Source organism: Dreissena polymorpha, chromosome 1 (genome assembly GCF_020536995.1).
Source record: "Dreissena polymorpha isolate Duluth1 chromosome 1, UMN_Dpol_1.0, whole genome shotgun sequence".
Lineage (NCBI taxonomy): Eukaryota > Metazoa > Mollusca > Bivalvia > Myida > Dreissenidae > Dreissena > Dreissena polymorpha.
In genome coordinates this window covers 159162896-159170604 of record NC_068355.1, presented here as the reverse complement: position 1 = coordinate 159170604, position 7709 = coordinate 159162896, and the positions used below count along the sequence as shown (strand labels likewise).

The 7709-nt window shown below is 35.3% G+C and overlaps 1 long non-coding RNA gene across 1 annotated transcript; it reads left to right on the top strand.

Annotated features, from left to right (window-relative positions):
• Positions 1-4141: 4141 nt before the first annotated feature.
• On the top strand, positions 4142-7322 carry LOC127858110 (uncharacterized). The gene is made up of 3 exons (XR_008038754.1): positions 4142-4687; positions 4795-4866; positions 6010-7322. It is a non-coding gene; the product is annotated as an uncharacterized LOC127858110 (long non-coding RNA).
• The last annotated feature ends 387 nt before the right edge of the window (positions 7323-7709 follow it).

The window sequence follows — 7709 nt, the reverse complement described above, 5'->3', positions numbered from 1 at the left end:
GAAAACACCAAAATTAAACAACGGTTGCGATAGCCACCTATAAACTGTTAGATGCCCATATCACTTTAAGTACCGGTATTGTTTATTCCCATATCCTGTCATACAATTCTTTATTGATTGTCTTTTAAAAATAAAAAATAAAAAATGATGAAGATTAAAACATTGTTACTTACTTTCTTTTCTAAGAACGATGTGATGCTATGTACCTTTATCAATTATGTTTCTTATTTAATCAATGAATTAAGTATATGTGTAACGTGTCTTCGACCGAGCGTCGGTCTTTATAGTATGGTTCAGACAATAACTCAAAGCACAATACAATAGTATATAATTTTCCTTAAGCTACCTTGCTTTATGATTGGTTATTAGTACAATAATTGGTTTGGAACAGTAAATCAAATGTAATCAAATGCTATATTCATATGACCTTGAACCCCACTATTTACGCTTATGACCTCGGGTCTATGTATGGAGACCTATGTCTCGGAGCTATGTATGGAGACCTATGACCTCGAGACTATGTATGGAAACCTATGTCTTCGGGTCTATGTATGGAGACCTATGTCTCGGAGCTATGTATGGAGACCTATGACCTCGAGACTATGTATGGAAACCTATGTCTTCGGGTCTATGTATGGAGACCTATGTCTCGGAGCTATGTATGGAGACCTATGTCCTCGGGACGTTGTATGGAGACCTATGACCTCGAGATTATGTATGGAGACCTATGTCTCGGAACACTTCGTTATGACTCCGAGTCTGTGTGACTCGTTACCCTAGGTATGGAGCCTTGTAGTGTTGTGTGAAGGTATGTGACTTATATATCAACTATTAGCGACCCGGGCTGCTGAGGCTCTCAGAACGTTTGAAGAGGATAGCCAGTCTCTATGTGCCCAAAGTCCCTAATGTATGTTAATAATATAATTTAATTACCTAATTTCGCGATGTTAACTCGACGAAGTCGGCAGAACAACTGACTATTCATAGAAGAAACGCGCCCTTTTATACTTTCTGCTCATGAGATTCTGGTCTTTATCAACAGAATAAACATTTATTAAACAAATGGATATAAAAACAACATACAACGACATACAACGATACACTTCTAGGCATATTTTCAACAATGAATTAAACGTCAACAATGCTTACCGGAAATCAATGGACGCTTTTAATATATTAACTAAAAGGAACAATTTACCCAAAGAAAAAATAAACGTAAGTAAAGAACGGTGGTAGGTTAAAAATCACCACATATGGATATTTTTTGAGTACCGTGTGGCGTATGAGGCTTATGATAAGGTAGGTGACTCAGCTGGCCTAAATCATGTATGTTATACGAATAGAGCTGCAACGATTCGATCCGATGCATCGAAAATCGGTTCGAAATGCGTCGATTCGATTTCGATACCAAACCTACCAAATTCGATTCGATTCTTTAACATATAGACATATTTATACATAGATACGTAAAGCTCGCTGTATTCTGACTATTTGATACGGGAAGTAGGTTTTATCTTTACATGTAATTACGACGCGCGCCATTGGCTACTTATTACTTTAGTCATCCAATCAATAAGCGCGTTACGGTTTACTTTCGGCAAAAGCGTCAAAATGGCCGAACGAGTCGTTGCCGAAAACGTGAAATTAACAAATGCGCCGAAAAAAACTTAAATCTAAAGTTTGAAAATACTTTGGATTTCGGGATGGTGGCCTTCCGGATAAAGCCACATGCAAGTTATGTTTCACGGACGTTGCATACCCCAAATCCGGTGCAACCACCAATCTTATACAACACGTAAACAGTAAGCATAATGTTGATTTATTAGCAGCAGGTAGCAGCGCAACTACGCAAGTCGGCAAAGATGCCAGCCAGAAAAGTTCTGCTTCTGTAAGTTCTGTTGGGAATTTGTTAAGTGGCCAGCTGAAAGCTACTGACATGAACAGATTTAACTTAACCCCTGAAAGGACAGAATCTATTTCCAAATCTATTGCTGGGTACTCAGCTTGTGACATGAGACCATATTCCACGGTGCAGAACAATGGTTTCAAACACATGATTAGCACTTTAGAACCCAGGTACAAACTTCCTTGTCGTACACATTTCATTGAAAAGGTTGTGCCAGCAATGTTGAAAAAAGGTTACAGACAGGGTAAAGATGCAACTTAATTCTGCAGAAAGCATTGCCATAACTACAGCTCATGGACATCTAGGGCTACTGAGAACTATGTTGCTGTCACTGCCCACTTCATCAATAAATACTGGAAAGTTGAAAATTACACTCTCGAAACGAAACAAATTGATGAATCTCATACAGCCGAACATTTGGCTGACGCTTTGAAGGACACATCTGCACGCTGGCAATTATAACGTGATGGCAAGGGGCCAGCCGTTTCCACATACAATCCTAGCAATATTGTTCGAGCAGTGAATCTGGTTTAAATCCACATGTTGAATGTTTTGCCCACACCCTTAGTCTGGCTACACAACGAGGTCTCACAAATTTTAGGTAGAGTAAGGCGTGTGGTAACATTCTTTCATAAGAGTATTTCAGCAACAAGTGTTCTTAAGCTAATGCAAGCTAAACTGGATCTTCCCGAGCACAGACTACTGATGGATGTACCAACCAGGTGGAACTCCACTTATAATATGTGTAAACGATATCTAGAGCAGCAGGCAGCTGTTTATGCTGCGCTTCTGGAACCAATAAAAGTGAACGAAATCGTAAATTTATCAGATAGAGATATTCAGAACGTTGAGTTGCTTATTGAAATCTTGAAGCCGCTCAATACAATGACAACTATGATGTGCAGCCAGACTCACCCTACAGTTTCGCTCATACATCCTCTAAAAGAAATGTTGCTACGACAGTTTGAGGTCCAGCCCTCTGACAGTACTATGGCTTTAGATATCAAAACAGCAATAAGCTCTGATCTCAAGCCAAGGTTAGCATTATAACTTTAAATAAATAAATAAAACTATTAAAACAGGTAAACATTCAACAAGAAATAAATAGCAGCATAAAAAATATATCTTGAAATAACAATTTACAATATTGCACAATTTCAATAACAATTAATAATAATTACAACATTGGCTTATATTGCACAATATGTCATAAGTAAAATCAGGCTGTTGCTTAGTACTTACAACATCTAGTAACAAACAAGTCAAATTCAAATATCATTCTTACTGTTAAAACCAAATTCTTATTATATAACATTTCTGTAAGGTGTATTTTGGACACATTTGCAATAAATTGTGTTTTCCCATTTTTGCTTTAGGTACACAGATGAGGTTATCCTAAGATTCCTGCTGCAGGCATCTGCACTCGACGCACGATTTAAGAGTCTTCCGTATTTGGATGATAGCTCTCGACGTGATGTATATGATGGTGTACAAACAGAGGTAGAGAAATTGGAGAATTCCATCAGATGTCAGGTATGTGACATTATATTGATAAGATGCTATAAGTATTAAGTAAGAAAACTTTTTTTACATTATTCAAAGAACTTTCTTCTTAAAGAGTCTAAGGTGCTTACTTATTACTCTTGTAGCCTCCCACTGATAGATGGTTGTCCTAACATCGAACACAAATCTTACTGGTACTGGTTGGAGTTAAGTAATTAGGAAGAAGGAAACGATGATTATTTGTCACATGTAAAATGACTGAAATACTGTTGAAATGGGCATTAACAAAACATGCAAACAAAAGATAATATTATCATTCCAGCTGATCTTGACATTTAGTGTGTGACCATATTCCTGCCACCACAACAAAGAACCATCATCAGCAGAAGACACACAGACACAGTCTTAATCTAACATTTAAACTGATTGTGTTAAACATTTAAATGATATCTTTTTGTGATTGTGATCTCTGTAGTCAACAGAGTTGTTGTCAAAGTTTTATTTAACAGTATAGGCTAGTTTAGACATGCTGCACGTTTATATCACTCCACTGACTCGGAATGACTTCCGATGTTCTTATTATTTAATATTAATTTTTAATATTAGTGGGTACTGTGTAGTCAACACACTCTTCTAGTCAGAAGTTAAATGGATTTTTTATATTAAAATGAGTTCCTAATTTGCTATCCTTTTTATGTGTTTTATTGAAATATTGACATAGTTTATCAGAAAATTGGCAGTTTCTCGATAAATATTTATTACAAATGTTAATTGAACCCACTTTAAACCATTTTTCAAAACACTTTTAAACCAACCAAGCTATATAAAACAAACACACAAATGCCCAAGATATCTAGGTTTTCAACACATTTGAACAGAAATGTTTATTTTGAGTAAGAAGAGTGAATATATGATAAAAATAGGTTGAAAGATAAATCGAATCGAAAAAATCGGTGTCGGACTGTCTGAAATCGAGCTGTGAGTGAATCGTTGCAGCTCTATATACGAACTATATGACAACACATTAGTCTCGTTCTATATGTTGCTTTTGAACATACTTCACTGTACACACTCCAAGTGACACCGGAGGCGAGAATGGGGGCTGGGGGCGCACCGACGACCACTACTGACGCTACTAGTGCCCCACTCCTGCCCAATCCTAGGGTGGCGTAAACCAGGGTTAGGGGGGCGGCCACTGCCACTACTGCCGCCGCCACTACTAACGCCACTACTGTCAGCCTAAGCAGCCCCACTACTGACACTCACACCGAGCAGAAGGTAACCGTAAACTTAAGAATACCTTTTAAGCAATTAATTTACGTTTCTATCTCGGTACTTCTACATTTAATATATTTCAGTTCACATGTTCCGTTCTATTTCCGCAGGAAGTGTAACCCAGAGCCGGTACTTTCTCGACACCTAGAAGTAAACCTGGGCCGGTAATTGGACCTCCGCCGGTATGATTGACTATAGACCTGCAGTGGGAAGAGATGGAGGCTATAGAACTATTCAACTATTGAGCGACAGACCGAACAACTGACTGACTTACTTACTGACTGAACTTGTATGGGGCGGGTCTCGCCCCGATATGGTTTTCCACAGAACATTATATCCCGTTTCGGGTCAGTAATTAACCCTGTAACAAATATATCACGCCAACTACTTCCCATCTCATCAAATTAATAAGGCCAAACAATGTTGTTTTAAAACAAGTATAATTAAAAATATTAAAATCAAGAACATAATATAACAATAACACAACTTAAGAAAAAAAATTGAATGTTCCTACTACACAATATAGTCTACTGACACCATATAGTCTAATGACAACATATGGCATATCTACTGACACCATATAGAACATATGGGGTCAGCATTTAGTCTACTGACACCATATAAAATATCTACTGAAACCATATAGAATATCTACTGACAACATATGGAATATCTACTGACACCATATAGAACATATGGGGTTAGCATTTAGTCAACTGACACCATATAAAATATCTACTGACACCATATAGAACATATGGGGTCAGCATATAGTCTACTAACACCATATAGAATATCTACTGACTCCATATAGAATATATGGGGTCAGCATGTGACGTCAAACAGTCAATGAGAGAAGAGAATTGTGTAGATGGCGTAATAAACAAGAATCTTTTATGTGTGTAAATTTTGATATATAAATAAAGCACATCATGTAAAAGCCATTTTTATGCAAATATATTCAATGTAATAATGGACAGAGGATTAAAAAAAATGTTTTTTAAAATGGTGTTGATATAAGTGCAGAACAAAAAAAATTTGTTCGGATTGTCTTGACGTATGCACAGATAAAAATGTACATATAAGATTTATTTCTTTGGACTTACCCGGTAGTAAGAAGCAAACATTGATCAGATTATTCGAAAAGAGGAAAATGTTTGCCCTTTGTTTTTAAACGGACTAATATTATGATTAAATTAGACTTTCAGTATCGTTCTTAAATAAATTTGGTCCAAAGATTTGCCAAAACTCAACACTGTGTAATATCAGATAAAATATGCATGTTCATGTACATAAAGTTACAAAGATATTAAAATACTTTTCAGACAAAGACAGTTAGCAGTGAGCAACATTCATATGCTTAAAAGAAAACATGGCATGCAGTGCAGCCTTAAAAAAGGACATTTGTGTTATATTGTGAACGATTGTTGAAAACGTAAGTTTGATGGAAAAAAAGACACCTGCATTGCTGGTGTTGTTTATAATCCCCTGCCATGGGTATACTATTTGCTTTTCTATCTGTCGGTTACACAAATTTCAGGGCTATATCTATGACACCATATAAGACATAAACAACACCATATAAGATATAAACATGAAACTTCATGGTTGTATAGATATTGATTGGGAGAATGTTCATGTACAAGAACCCTTCACTTTCTTAAATTAGAGTCATTGCCCTGTTGTTGTTTTTTAAAGATGTTACCCTTTTAAAGCTATATCTCAGATGCCAATACAGGATTTAAACACGAAACTTAATGGGTGTATAGTTATTTATGAGGAGAATTGACTTGCAGAAGAATCATAATCCTACAATGTCTTAAAAAAGTTATTTACCTTTGTTGTTCGTGTATCATTATACTTTAAATGGGTTATATCTCAGATAGCTACAAGATCTCAACATTACAATTTGTGGGTATATAGATATAAATAAGGAGAATTGCAATTCATAAACAAGATGGCCCTAGTTTCCTCACATTTTTTTTACAAGGCCTTGTTTATTGCTTACCGGTAGTTGAAAATTCGGTACTCTAGTGCATATCTACTTCTGTTTACTTTTGCAGTGTGAGCATATGATTAATTCTGATTGAGTACTGTTCATTTGCATGTTTTTTTTGCAATGCAAACATTTTCAAGTAATGCTAATTCTACATGTGTTTACAAGGTTTTTGTAAGATTTGAAAGATTTAAAATACGAAGCTGTAATTTACTTTTATTAAATAGGTATTGTATTTGCTGATTATTTTATTTTTTGTCAACCAACACATGCTTATGTATTAAGTATTGATTGTGTACGGGGTGACTCTCAATGAAAAAGTGGTGCTTTATTACAGTAAGAATTACATGCAATTAATGTGTATCGTTTCCGTAATAGTTAAAATGGTTAAAAATGTTAACTTAAATATATTTTAGGTTTTGATAGATATTACGTAATGTTTACATGTTTTATTTACCGAAATGTTGCTGTTAATTGTATTTGTAGTTGCATACTACGTTTATATTACATTTTCGACGTTGTAACGATGAATATTGTTGTATTTTTTTTAATACCTATGTAGTCAAAATGTATATTGTGTAAATAATTGGCACTTCAATTATCGACTCAGTTAGTTTGCATATGCAATACCAGTGTTTGTCTGCCGATAATGCTTTTATAATAAAGGAAACATTGAAATTGTTACAAGTTTGCTCGTTATGTTACTTTCAACAGCGAATTTGTTAACGTACTAAAGCATTGACATAACGTACATACACATTCGTTACTATGTGAATAAGTGTTATGATATATTATTCAAAATGAGCACTGAAGTAGCAAATTAATACACATTACATAATGACCAATAAACCAATACACCAAACATAGAAAACAATGCACATAATATACTGCGAAATTTGTTAAGTACATCTTGCTAATTTTGATTAAAAAGCACGCAAATATAGTATTGTAATATGATTATAATAGTGCATTATTTTGTAATCCATAGATGTCGAATAGCGTTTGTTTACGCAGTGCGATATTTCGTGT